Raw genomic sequence first — 14,981 nt, 5'->3', positions numbered from 1 at the left:
AAATGGAGGTGGAATCAAGGAACATTTATTACTATCTCACTACTCTACACCATGCATGTTATTATTCTCAATTATATTTTCTTGTAACTAAAATATATGCATTTTTGTTTTTCTTGTAACTAAAATGTAGTTTTTTTCCCTTCTAGTAAGAAATAAATGATAGATGTTCTTATCTTTAAATAGTGTCTACTAAATAATGTATGTAAGCCTACATGTTCAATTATTGATCAAACACAAGATGCAATGTGTAAGTTCTCATCGATAGTTTGACTGCTTGTATTAGTATAGAAATTTACTTAGAAATACTAAAGACCAAACCTAATTTACACTTTTTTGTAATGAAAACTAAAATATCAAAGACTCGATGACTTCTAAACAAATATTCAAATAAACTGGGCTAAGACTAGACACACAATTTTTTCTTATAAAGTTGTTGAAAGTCACTACTGTTTTCATGATTATAATTTTTTTTAATTTTTGAATCATCAAAACCCAAAAAGGTGACACATTAATAAAATAACACAAATAACCTTATATCACATGGTTAGGAACAAATGATTGACTCCCCACAAAAATTAAAACCCTCAAATTTGAAGATAGTCGATTATATTAAAGGATGAATTTTTATGCAACGATATTTCATTATGATTGACTTGTGCGAAAAAGAATAATGGTGTGTCCAAACCTCATTATGGAATGTAAAGACAAATTATTTAGTTGTAGGCTTTTGAAGCTCATTAGATTGACTAGTAATTTCATCACTTTCTTTGTAGGTAGTATTTTCTCTACACTTCTCTTAATATACTTAAGGTCCAAGATTACACACATCAAAAGAGATATTGGAACCTAAAAGTATCATAGATACTAGTGCACTATGTAGATGTCTTTGCATAAAGTTTGCATCTAAGCACAATAAGTTCAAATTAGACTAGGAGGTTGCGATCAAACTACTCTAGGAGATCATGATGTCAAAATAAGTCTATTTGATCATGGAGCCTTGATATTTTCTCATGGGACATGATGCAAAAGTGTCGTAAATATGAGGGTGAAAATTTAGGATACTACATTTTCCCCCACTTTAGTGTGTCGATAACTATGAGTGATTGTGTGTACTAAAGTTTTACCTATGAGAGAGAAGTGAGGTGCATTGGTTGTCTATAGGTGGAATAAATTCTCTAGGTGTAATTAATGTAATTAGAAAAATGTACCTACAACCTTACATGTGTTGCAGAGGGCAAGTGTCAAGCTACTTGGTTGCCCCTAGTTTGGCTTCATTACAAAACTAAAACAATTTTAGTAAATTTCATTTTTTAGATAATATGATATGGTTCATATCACTATAATAATTGAATACATTTATATATAAAACGTGTTTCTTTGAATGATGAAACTTTAGGAAATGTAGCTTAAGCCATTAGTGATGTAAGCATGTAAAAAATTTCTTTATAAAAGTTGTTAAGCCATAAAATTGTAGATAGAATAAGTGTATTTTGTTGGTTATAGGTGGCTTGACATATTGGTTTTAATATATGCACCCTTGGTCAAAATATGAAAAAATCCACATATTAAATTCATGGACACTAGTGAAATATGTCTTATGATACCGAAATATGACTTATAATTAAAATTAGATTCTAGTCTTGATTAATGATATAATTATATGTCAACTCTTTAATTTGTGCAAAAAAGTTTAGAATCCATGCATAAAGCAATTTCCAAATTTGAACATAGTAGGGGCCTCCTGTATTTTAACAACTGAAGAGACGTCACTACCCTTGTTCTATGTGATTGTAGATATATAATCTATTATAAAATTATAGATAGAATAAGTGTATTTTGTTGGCCATAGCTGGCTTGACATATTGGTTTTAATATATGTATCCATAGTCAAAATATGAAAAAAATCACTTATTAAATTCATGGACACTTGTAAAATATGTCTTATGGTAGCGGAACATGTCTTATAATTAAAATTATGCTCTAGTCTTGGTTAATGATCTAATTATATGTCAACTCTCTAATATGTGCAAAAAAGTTTAGAATACATGCATGAAGCAATTTCCAAATTTGAACATGGTAGGGGCCTCCTTTATTTTAACAACCAAAGAGATGTGCAACATAACTATAAATACTAGTTACACTACCCTTTCTCTATGTGATTGCACATATATAATCTATTATGAAATAAAATATACTTAGAGATTAATGAGGAAATTAGTTTCAAATATGGACTTATAGAATCCTATTGTATAGAATGAAATAGAAAATCATATTTATCTCAATTTTATAATTGTTTTTTTTTTGTAAAAACCAGCCATTCCATAAAAAGATCTTACCTCTATTGCACTCATTGGATTGGGCCATTCAGAGATAGCCTTCACTTTCTCAAGGTCTATTTTCAAACCTTCTATTGATACGAAAAATCCCAAGTACACCAACTCCTTCACAAAACTACACTTCTTCAAATTTATCATCAACTTTTCCTCCCTCAACTTATCAAATAGGTAATGAATGTGCATCAAATGCTCCTCCAATTTCTTACTAATGATCAAAATATCATCTAGGTAAATAATGAAAAACTTACCTAGAAACTCCTTCAATATCTCATTCATGAGCCTCATGAAAGTGCTTAGTGCATTGGTTAGCCCAAAAGGCATGACTAACCACTCATACAATCCTCCTATTGTCTTGAAGGAAATCTTCCACTCATCTCCTTCTTTGATGCAAATCTTTTGGTAGCCACTCTTTAGATCTATCTTTGTGAAATACACAACTCCACTCAAACAATCCATAATATCATCCATTTGCCTCAATGAAAATATATACTTGATTGTTGTCTTGTTGATAGCTTGAGAATTTGTATACATCATCCATTGTCCATTCTTCTTTGGTGCTAATACTACTAGTACAACACATGGACTCAAACTCTCTCAAATCAACCCCTTATGTAAAAACTCGTGAACTTTTTTTTTCAACTAATCACTTTATGTTGGTGTGATTTTATTCATTTCCTTGTTTAGAAAAATAACTCTTGGAAAAAATCCTATCTAGCAAATGATCTTCCATACTTGTGGTAATCCATCAAGGACATTATCTGAGACAATATCTGAACAAATCTGCAACTTTTGCAGGTACCTCTTTTACTTCTTCTTTAATATGTTTTGGAATTATAGAAAAATACACATGCTCATGCCTCATACCCTCTAGGAACTTCTTTCAATTAACAAAACATACTCTAGTAACACTACATAGCTTTTCATTTATATCCTTCAATATATGGCTTTAGTTTATGTTTCACTCCATCCTTTGTTAGAGTGTAGGTTTTTGTACACCCATCATGTACAACATGTCTGTCAAACTACCAAAACCTACCCAAAAAAATATATGGCATATGTCCATAGGTATGATATCACAAAGAACCTCATTCTAGTAGCTTCCAATCTTGAACTTCACAAGGCACTACTCATTGACCATGACGTTGTGGTCATCCTACACCTAGGAAATATGGTATGGATGTAAGTGTTTCTCTTAATGATCACGACCATCTTTTCTAACACCATATTGTTAGTACTTCCAACATTAATGATCACATCACAACACTTATCTTCACATTTTCACCTTATTTGAAACAAAATCCTCCTTTGATCAGGTTCATTATCACCACGCAAGACTTTTCTGTTAACTAGGACTTCTCTTTCAACATCTTTAGAATGTGGTGATTTTGCATCTCCATCAATGTGCACAACTATGGCCTAGCCTTTTATTATTCTATTGGTCCTTCCTTGGCACTGGAAGCATGCTCCCTTCTTCTCTATAGTGAAAACATTTTCCATAAAAACCTACTCTTCTAGATCCTTTCCCTCTTCCTCTTCCTCTCTTCTGATCAGGGAAATCATTGGAATATTTTCCCCTCTAGATCTGATTTCCATTGCTAGCCTCATCCTTTTCTTCTGATAATTATTTTGGCCTCCATAAGACCATTTGCTAGATCTTCCACCACGATCTCTTCCACTATTTTTGTTATCAAACTTCTTTTTCAAACTTTCCTCAACTCTTAGGGAAAAATGGTACACCTCCTCAATACTAGTCATTCTAACTAGACTCATCTCCTCCTAAATGTTTGGCCTCAACCCATTAAGTTAATGGGAACCTTTCTCCTTATCTACTTCCACATGGTCAATTCTAATGAGAATTTGGTAGAACACTTTAGTATACCCTTGAATAGATATTCCCGCTTGCTTCAATCTTTGCATTTTTTTAGTAGATCAGTCTTGTAATCCACAAGAACTAATTGCGACTTCAATTTATCTATCATTTGATCCGGTCTAGTTATTTTATCTTTTCCTCTCCTATTTCACTCCAATTGAATCTACTGCAACCAAATATTTGTGTGACCCTTCAGTATGGCCTTTATGAATTTGACCCTATCTTGATCTTCAATCTCCTCATACTCAAATTATTCTTCTAATTCTTTGATCCAATCAATTAATTCATCCAAGTTAGGATTTCTCAAAAATGTGGGAAACTCAAATTTAGTTCTTTTTCCTAGCCTAGAAATGACCCTAAATAGATTGTTTTCTTTTGGGCTTAAAAATTCCTCTTCTCACTGATCAATATTTCCTTCTCCTTCTCTTTCATCCTCACTCTCTTCTTTTATTGGGTGATTCATACCTCTATGCATATGTTCTTGCATTTTCATCTAGAGGGCTCGAACCTCAAGTGTCACATCTCTTACACCATGCTCTCATCATGTAGGCATCTTCATGCTTCTATTGAAACTCTAGTGCAAACTACCTCATACTCAACAAATTTTCCACATGCTTAGCCCAAACCATGGTCCTAGTGAAAATTTCCTCCTAGTTCACAATTTGTTTCAACACTTAAGAATTCTTGCTCTGATAATAGTTGATGAAGGGTGCTTTCCTTAATACCACAAAAAATAATAGAAATAAAGAACAATAAAAATTGATAGAAAAAATATGGGCTTCTTATTATCACCACAAATGTAGAACTACATAATTACAATAAGAAAATCCACATGGGTGCCTTTCTTACAACAATGTATAAGACAAAGCTAAGACTATCACCCAAAGCTTCTCGAGACAACCTATTGGCCTTCCTTATATAGGCACTTTTTATTACCTAAGAAGGCTCTAGACACTAAGCCCTAACCCTTGAAGTTGACCAACCTTATTGTTGGAAATTTACATTTGGAACAATTATTGTTTTGTCATTGATGTCAAATCTATGGATGAGACATATGGCTATGTAAGCTAAATGTCATATCTATTTGATTGATGAAGATGATTTGAGATGTTACTCATAACTATAACACCTAGAGGAAAGGTTGAAGTTATGAAAATGAAGTTACAATGGATATTTGATTAGATAGACTTTGATAAAGCAAAATAATTGTTTATGTCAAGAAAGCTAAGCTAAGTCGAGAAAAAGAGTAAAATAGTAAGGTGTGTTGAGTAATGCTAGTGTCAACTGAGCTACATTTAGTGTTGATAAAATTTAGTGTTGATCAAGCATTAGCATCGATTGAGAAAGTTAGTTGATGCTAATCCAATAAGCTTTATAGTGACCGAGTATTTCACTGTTGACTGAGTCTAAAAATTTAGAGATTGTTGAGTGATAGTAAGAGAATTTTTTTTAAAGAGATCTTAAGATCAAGATGAGTTAGTTGATTTCATGGGAGATGTAAAATGTGTCAAAGATAAGATTGATGAGTTGGATCATTAAATCCAAGGAGGTGATAGGTAAAGACGTAACATACAGATTCGAGAAGATGATCAAGAGGATGAACATATACATTAAATCAAGTTGAATTTGATCATAAACCCCAAGATCTATGGAAAATGTAGAAAATAGTAAAGCATGATTTACCTACTTAAAGAGATAAAAAATAGATCATTTGGTTCCATGTCCATCCATGTCTAGTCAAGTCAAGCAGGATCTAGCCAAGTGTGTGTATGAATGAGTTTGTATGTAGAGAGGCATACATAGAAAGGTTGATTAGAAGCATACAAGTGTGTGAATGTAAAGCTAAATGAGAAAGCTTGTAGATATGATATTGCTATTGATAAAAAAATTAGAGAAGAAGGCTTAAGTGTTGATGAGAAGAGTGGGTTGATTGCTTGAAGGCTGACCAAGTAGATCAAGATTAGAGATGACAATGAAATGCTTATTAGTGAACCAACATAATGGCCGAATAGAGATCTAAACCAATAAAATTGAGTTTTAATCACACAGATCAAACCTATTATTTTGTTTCTTATCATTGTAAATAGTTTGTATTGAAATCCTTTAAAAAAAAATTGACCTAACAATCATTTGAAAAATTAGCAATTTGTATAAATCCTTTAACTAGGTGACATTCTAAATGGAGTGATCAAGGTCCTCTTACAAGGCCACTCCTAATAGGGTGATTAAATCCTCTAACTAGGTCACATTTAACAGTGTGTTTTTTAACCTTAAACAAAGAAGAGTCCTAACAGAGCTCACTCTGAAAGAGTGAAAAAGAGTGACATGTTTCTAGTGATTTTTCTCAAATTGGGTTTCCATGTAAAATTCTAGCATCCAACTATGATGAATGTTTACATTTGATAATGTTTACATGATGCAATGCAAGTTATGTTTATGAAAATTTATAGTAGAGACCAAGCAACAACATGTTAAGCAAAATAGTGAAGTATTTAATGTTTAATTGTTCAAGTGGTACATATAGACCTCAAGTAACTCATTCACCCCCTCTTAGTTATTATAAATATTTCTAACAATTGGTATCAAAGTACAATGCTTATAGAGAAATTTTTGAAGGTATTTAAAGGTAAAGATCATGAGAAACAAGAGAGATGTACCCAAGCTTAACAAGGAGAACTTTCTTACATCGTAGATCCTGATGAAGCTACACATATCCAGTATTAGTGATGCTGCTATCAAGTTTTTGGACAATGAATATGTAGAAGTAATAACTACTCCTCTGACTACTAAAGAATTGAGATATAAGTTAGATCATAGCCAAGTATTGTTGGAGATTGCCTCAGCCCTAAGCTATGCCGAGTTTGATGACCTAAAAGATTGCAATACTGCAAAGAAGATGTGGGACAAATTGAAGACCATATATGAAGGTGATGCCAATGTTTTAAGAGCCAAAGCAAAAAACCTAAGAGGACAATTTGATGACATGAGAATGATGGAAGGTGAGAACATAGTACAATACTTCACAAGTGTTAAAATAATTGTTATTGTTAGAATATATAGTCCATTAATATAACTAAGAGGAGGGGGCAGGGGGGGGGGAGGTGAATTAGTTATTCAAGGTCTATCTGTACCACTTGAACTATTATATATTATACACACCATTATTCAGTTGATCTTGCTTAACTTGTTTTTGCTCAGTCTATATTGTAAAATTGTCATAAGATTAACTTGCATTGCATAATGAAAAACATGATCACATGTAAAACATTCATAAGACGTCCATCATAGTTTGACAGAAGAATTTTACATGGAAACCCAATTTGGGAAAAACCACCAGCAACATGTCACTCTTTCAAAGTGATCTCTATTGGGAGCTAACCCTTTTAAAGGTTTACAATACACACTGTTAAATGTAACCTAGTTAGAGGATTTAATAACCCTATTAGGGGTGGCCTTGTAAGAGAACTTTGATCATTCCATTTAGAATGTCACCTAGTTAAAGGACTTACATAGACTGTTAAGTCTTCCAATGACTGTTAGGTCAACCTCTATTAAAAGGATTTAAATACAAACTATTTACAATGATAAGAAAGAAAAAAATAGGTTTTGATCTGTGTGATTACAACTTAGTTTTGCTAGTTCAGATCTTTATTTAGTCTGTATCCTGGTTCACTAATAAACCTTTCATTGTCATCTCTGATCTTGATCTTCTTTGACATCCTTCAAGAAATCAATCTACTCTTCTCATCAACACTTAAGCCTTGTTCTCAAAATCACTTATCAATGACAACATCACATTTGCAAGCTTTCTTCTTTAGTTGCGCATTCACACTCTTGTGTGTTTCTAATCAACCTTTCTATGTGTATGAACTTGCTTATAAATACTAGATGGGCTTGGCTAGGCTTGTCTGGGCACTACTCTAAAAGTTTGTTTTAGTATCCCCTTAAATAGAAAATTTTTCTTTACTATTTTCTACATCCACTATAGATCATGGGGTTTACGATTAGCTTCAACTTGAGTCAATGTATCTGTACAACTTCTTGATCATCCTCTAGAAACTTCTCTAGCACCTTCTATTAGGTCTTTATCTAATCACCATCTTGAATTTAATGATCCAACTCATTAATCTATACTCAATAGGAAAACACACAAAAAAGATACCATAAGGGAGAATTAAATCAAGCATGTCACCTACTCTCCCTATCTCATTCTATATTATTTAGGGAAGGTGGGTAACTTTCAAGAGGGACTATATCCAACATAGTAGGAATGATAGTTAGTTCCAAACAAGGATCCTCTTGATAATCACAATGTTCAATACTAGGTGTAAGTGCCAATTGTGATAAAAATATATTAGTTAAAGCAATATCAATGTCAATAGTCTCATATTCATCATTAACATCATCAATATCATCAAGAGTATCTTTTTCATCTAGATTAATCAAAATAGGATCTAAGGTATGAATAAAATCATTATAATCATGCAATGTAACATCATTATTAACAACAACTTCTAACACATCATGCATAGGTTTGTCCGAAGAAGGTAAAGATTTTTGAAGAACAAAATTATGAGCTTTAGTTTGAGAATGACACTTCTTATGATTTTCATTAGCATATTGATTACATCTTATCTTGTTTGAAATGTGTTGAGAACTAGGACAAATTATTAGATCCTTCATAGGTTCTATAGGAGGATTAATAGGATTATCAATAGACGAACAAGCAATAGTAGGAGATGGATTAAAAAATGTAGAAGCCATAGATAAAGGAGGTATGGAAGATGTAGGAAAAGACCATGATTAAGATCCATAGAAGGTAAGCTTAACTCAAGAATCTTACAATGATTATAGGCTTGATAGGAGCAGAAAGGATGATCAAGTTGAGAAGGACATGAATTAGGTAATGGAGGCTAAAAGAAGCCAAGGGTGGCACAATCTCTTGGCCTAGAAGATTGATATAGACTATGATTAGTCATATTCACTTCTTCATCATGAAAAAATTTAAGACATTTATGGATAGGTGAAGAAACAACATGCATGTCATTTAATGACAAAAAACCAAGTTTAACTTGAAACTAATTAGAAGTAGGAACAACAAGAAATGTAGTGTTCACAAATTTACCAAAAAGTTCAACCAATAAATTAATAGGACCAAATGATGGATAAAGAAAACTATTACAAGTTTGAATCCACACATTAGATGTATCATAAGAATTACATTCAAATTTTTCATAAAAAGATTTTCTTAAGTAATAACATTGACTAAGGATTTAGGATCAACAAGAATACCACGAGTAGGTATCTAAGAAATCCTAGCATAAACATAAAGGGGACAATCATGAGATTTAATAGTATCAAAATCATCAAAGGTAATCAAAAGTTCTCAAGGTCTTTTATTCTTAGATTGTTGTTGAGATTCAAGCTTAGGTTTTGGTTGAGGCTAAGATGGACTTGAGATTGAAGCTAAGGTTGAGGCTGAGGCAGACATACAAATTGAACAACATGCACCACTTGATTAATAATGTGATTAAACTCATCCATATTTGAATCATACACAATATCCATAGAATATGGTTGAGAAATGGTATTAGTATCATGTTGAGGTAAAGGATTCATATAGATTTGAAGATTTTGATTAGGAGGAGAAACAAATTCATTCCCAATACCATCAGGAGTATCAACATATAAGGCATTAAAGTTGATTAAGTCTTAAACCTTATTTTTTAAAGAATGATATTACTTATTATCATGACCATGTTGATGATGATATTGACAAAAAGATTTAGAATCAAATGATTTAGATGCAATTATAGTAGGTAAAAGAGGTTAGGTGAAAGAGGTTGAATAGGAGGTAAAGTAATCATATTAGTAGTTAACTACCTATTCATAATAGAATGTAAATATTAAAAAAAAGGAATAAATATACAATTTAATTGAAAAGCAATGAATGCAAAAGTGGAATTGTGAGATGCCACAATAACTTGATCAAAAAATGCATTCATTTGTTTGTTTATCTTGACATAATTGTTGAATTTTTCAAATTTGTTTAGGTTAGGAGCAACATCACTTTTATCAACAGGAACAAGAGCCATTAGAGTTTTTCTCTCAAATTGACTCACTTGTAATTGATAATGATGAAGTGCTACACAAAGTTGTTGAGAAGAGGCAAATTAAGTAAACATAATCTTATCTCTAATATCCTTTTGCAAATTTGAAATATAAATAAACTAAATATCAATATCAGGAACATGATAGGAAATTTGAGCATGTAAATGCTTAAATATACCAATAAAGTTAGTGAATTTTTCCTTAACACTTTGTTTATAATGCATCAAATCAGTCAAAGACACTTGTAGGCCAATGTTGTTTTGAAATTGTTGAATAATAGCATTGACAAGTTGTGGAAATGAATCAATAGAATAAAGAGGAAAGGAACAAAACCATTGTAAGGCATTGTCATGAATGGTTCTAGCAAAAAGCTTGGCTAAAATCCTTTGATCATGAGCATAATCACTACAAAGGATTTGAAATGTTTTAACATGATGAAATGAGTCTCCCTTACCATTTTAATTCTCAAGATAACAAATGAGAGTAAAAATGATATCTTGAGGCAAAGGACTTCTCATGTCACATTTAGGAATACTAAACTCATTTTGAGTCAAGGATGCAAGTTGTTGTTGTAAAGATGACACAATTTGAGCCAAATTGATAATTGTTGAATTGTTAGAGGAAATAGAAGGAATAGAAACATTAGAAACACTAGATAAAGTGTATGAAGTTGCAAGAATGGAAGACACAATTGGAGGAACACTTGGAAGTACAGTTGGCAAAGGATTAGAATAAGTGAAAGGAATATTATGATAAGAAGGTTGTGATGTAGGAAGGGACATAGGAGGAACACTCATAGGAATAGAGGGAACCATCGCAGTCACCAAAGAAGGAGTATAGGTCAAAATGTACTTGGTAAAGGAACAAAAGAAAGTTCTACACTAGTGACAAAAGGAATCAACCCTAAATCTTGAGCTTCTTGAGCTAAAGGTTTAACATTTGAATGCACAAGGTGAGTAATACCATGAAAGAGGTTAACACCTTGATCACTATTATGAATAACTTTTTTAAGAGCCTCTATATCTTGAATAGAATCTTGATTATGGTTTTATTGAATGAGCCAATTACCCATTTTATCAAGTTCGGTTGAAATTTTTGGACTTGTTTAGGAAGAACTCTTAAAGCATCATCCTCATCATGAGATGAGTGAGGAGGCTTTCTCCATAATAGGATTGAAATCATGATCAATCAAATTATCATTTGGGATCCTACGGAAAGGAGAGGAAGACTTAGGATCAAAGGAATCCATAAGTATACGACTTCATCTAACTGACATATTATGAGTAGGAATAGAAGTAGTGAAGCCCATAAACCAATGCAATGCAAATGAACTAAACTAAGAAAACATAAAGCATGAATATTTTTGTATTTTGAAAGAGAGTTTGAAATTTTTTTATTTTTGAAATATAGATGCAATAAATTTAATTAGCATGCAAGATTTAACATAAAAGATAAATCTATCACTAACAAGATAATATAAAAGGAAATCTAACACCACAACACACAATAGGGCATCTAATTCCACAAAAGAAAAGAGGGTAAGTGTGTCAAGTTCACCAAAATGAATAGGCTAAAAATGGATGTGTGGATTATGATATGATATGATGTAAGAGGGGGAATATATGACTTATCCTTAATCCAAATTCCCAAAAGGAAAGATCCAAATGCATTGATCACAAAGAAATGATCAATGCACCAATGAATCAAACGATGGAGAATATGAAGAAAGGAGGAAATCCTATAATCTACTATAGAAAGTATGTACTTGAAATTTTGAATGAATAGAAAAAAAATACTACTCGAAGTAGGGAAAATCTTGAAAATACTGATTTTTGATGTCTGTGCACAATTTCAAAGAATTTTTCAACTTTCTCTAGACTAGAAATGCCAAGATAGAGAAAACCCGTAAAACTTTTGTCCTTCTGAGGTTAGGTTGACTTTGACCCAAATAGTGAGGCATGATATTAACCTGGGGTAGAATCTTACCCCTCATTGAAGGTAATCCCTAACTTGAACATCTACGACATAAATTTTTTTTGTGAATCTCAGAAGTTTGCTAAAAAGGGTATCCAATCTGAACTTCAATTCGCTGTCCTGTACCTATACTTACAAGAAAAATAGGTTTTTTGTTTGGATGGGGGGGTTTCCTTTGTCAAACCTTAGTTTGGAATCAACCTTTAAATGTAATTGAAATTGCAATATGTATAGACAAAGTAAATGAAACTATTCACCTTGCTTATGTTGAAATCCTTATGGAGGATTTGAATCCTTGAATCCACAAGTATGGATGCTCCAAATGAATGTAGAATTGTGTGTAGGATGTCTCAAATCAATGGTATTAGATCTTCAATACCAATCTTGAGTGGATCTTAACATAGTAAGAGGCTTAAATGAATGTGAATGGAGAAATCTTCAATAAGAGGGCTCCATGGAGATTGAATTCTTCAATGGCTAACAATGGATCTTCTTGATGAATTGAATCTTGAATTCTTGAATGTTTGAATTCTTGATCACAAAGATAATGGATTTTTCCACTATCATAATATGTGTTCGCATAATGTCCATTATATTTCTTGTTATGGAAAATGAGAGGAGGCTTCCTTATGTAGTGATCTAGGGCACAAACTTCTAGAGAGGTCAACATTGGAGAATTAAATCCCAATAAACCTTAACCCCTAGACATGGACCTAGATTAAATGAAATTTAAGATTTTACCATTCTAAAATCCAAAATGACTGACCTAGAAGTGGGAAAATGAAACTTTTTAAAGCTTGATATCCCAAAACCTCCAAAACTTGAAATTTGGCCTTGGGGTTAGGGTCAAGGTTGACTCTGCCCTAGGTCATAGTCGAGGTCATCCTTGACCTAGCTTAGGGTTGAGGTTGATCTCTACCCCTTAGGTCATCATTGACCTAGAAAGTCAAAGTCTTCAGTTTCTTAGAGAAAGTTCTTAGAAAGAGGTTGGAAATAGGGAGAGAAAAGTAGAATAGGGGAGAAACAACTAGATCCATACAAAGACCTATTCAAGGCACTTGACATGACCCCAGACCACTTACTCGAAGGGGTAAATGCTCTTAGCATGGAAGTCCTTCCATTTTAAGATGATACACCTTGAAGTTCTTGTATGTATGCAAGTAGAGTTCTAACTCCTTCAAGTCTAGCCACAAGAGAAAAATGTTTCGCTATAGTTGACTCCTTCTTGTGCATAACCCTCACATACCAACCTTGATTTATTTCTTATTACTTCACCATTTTCATTGAGCTTGTTCCTGAAAACCCACTTTCTCCCAATGACATTTTTTTCTTTAGGTCTTGGCACTAAGTTCCAAGTATTGTTCTTCTCAATCTGGTCAATTTCTTGATTCATAACATGTATCCAATCTTCATTATCTAAAGGATATTTAATTGATTTAGGCTCAAAATCACATAATAAGCATGTGTCACCTTTTATTTTTCTCCTTTCCATTACACTTGATTCAACTTCTCCAATTATTTGATCAAGTTTATGATGTCTTCTCACATATTTTGCTAGTATAGGTAGCTTTCTTCTTGGCTCTTCTTCAAGATCATCTAGAAAAATAATCTTAGGTACATGTTCTCTTCTTCATTCTAATTCTAGTTCAAGTTCTAAATGTTCAACATTCATTTTTTGATGGTCTACATTGCCTATCTATGACTCAACATCTCAATTTGTTGCTTGACATCCTCTGTACTGCTTGGCAATTTGTAATTCCACTCCATCAATTCTTGTTTGATGGGAACTTGCAACTTGATTTGTCTGTTCATTTTGAGTGTTGGGAGCATCATCATCAACATAGATGAATGTACTATATTCTTCAAGTTCTTCTTTACATGAAGCATCACCTTTTTTTGCAAATTTATCAATTCTCACATTTGCATTTTCCATAACTTTGTTAGTGTTAGAATTTAAACACTTCTAAGCTTTTCTTTTTGTGGAATAACTGAAGAATATGCCTTCATCACTTTTTGCATCAAGTTTTCCATCTTTATTATCTTTAAATATATAACATCTACTTCAAAAAATTTAGAAATATTTAATATTGGTAGCATAACCATACCATGGTTCATAAGGTATGGTATTTGTACCTTTCTTGATTTGAACTCTATTTAGGGTATAGATAATAGTACTAACAATTTATCTCCAATATTTCTTTGATACACCTTTCTCCATCATTAATGTTCTAATAGAATCCATAATTGATTTGTTCCTTCTTTTAGCTATCCCTTTCTAAGGAGGGGTCCTTGGTGCTAACACTTTTCTTTTGATTCCTCTGTCATTGCAGAGTGTGTTGGACTCGTGAAATAAATTCACCACCTTTGTTAGATCTCAAACACTTTAGACCCTTCCCTATTTCTTTTTCAACTCTAGCTAAATACCACTTGAATAATTGAAAAGCATCAGATTTAACTTTAAGAAACATTAAAATCATTATTCTAAAGTAGTCATCAACAAATCGAATAAAATATTGATCTCCATAGTAACTTTTAACACCAATGGGTCCACATAGATCAATATGAACCAATTCCTGAATATCACTGGCAGTATATGCTTTACTCTTAAAACTAGACTTGGTCATCTTTCCTAATTAACACTATTTACACATAGCATTATCAGGCTTCTTTACTTTGGGAAATCCTCTTAC

The sequence above is a fragment of the Cupressus sempervirens genome, chromosome 11 (genome assembly GCF_028749045.1).
Source record: "Cupressus sempervirens isolate cs-2001-9-10 chromosome 11, ASM2874904v1, whole genome shotgun sequence".
Lineage (NCBI taxonomy): Eukaryota > Viridiplantae > Streptophyta > Pinopsida > Cupressales > Cupressaceae > Cupressus > Cupressus sempervirens.
The sequence above is the reverse complement of the archived record's forward strand: the minus strand, read 5'-3'. Positions refer to the sequence as shown.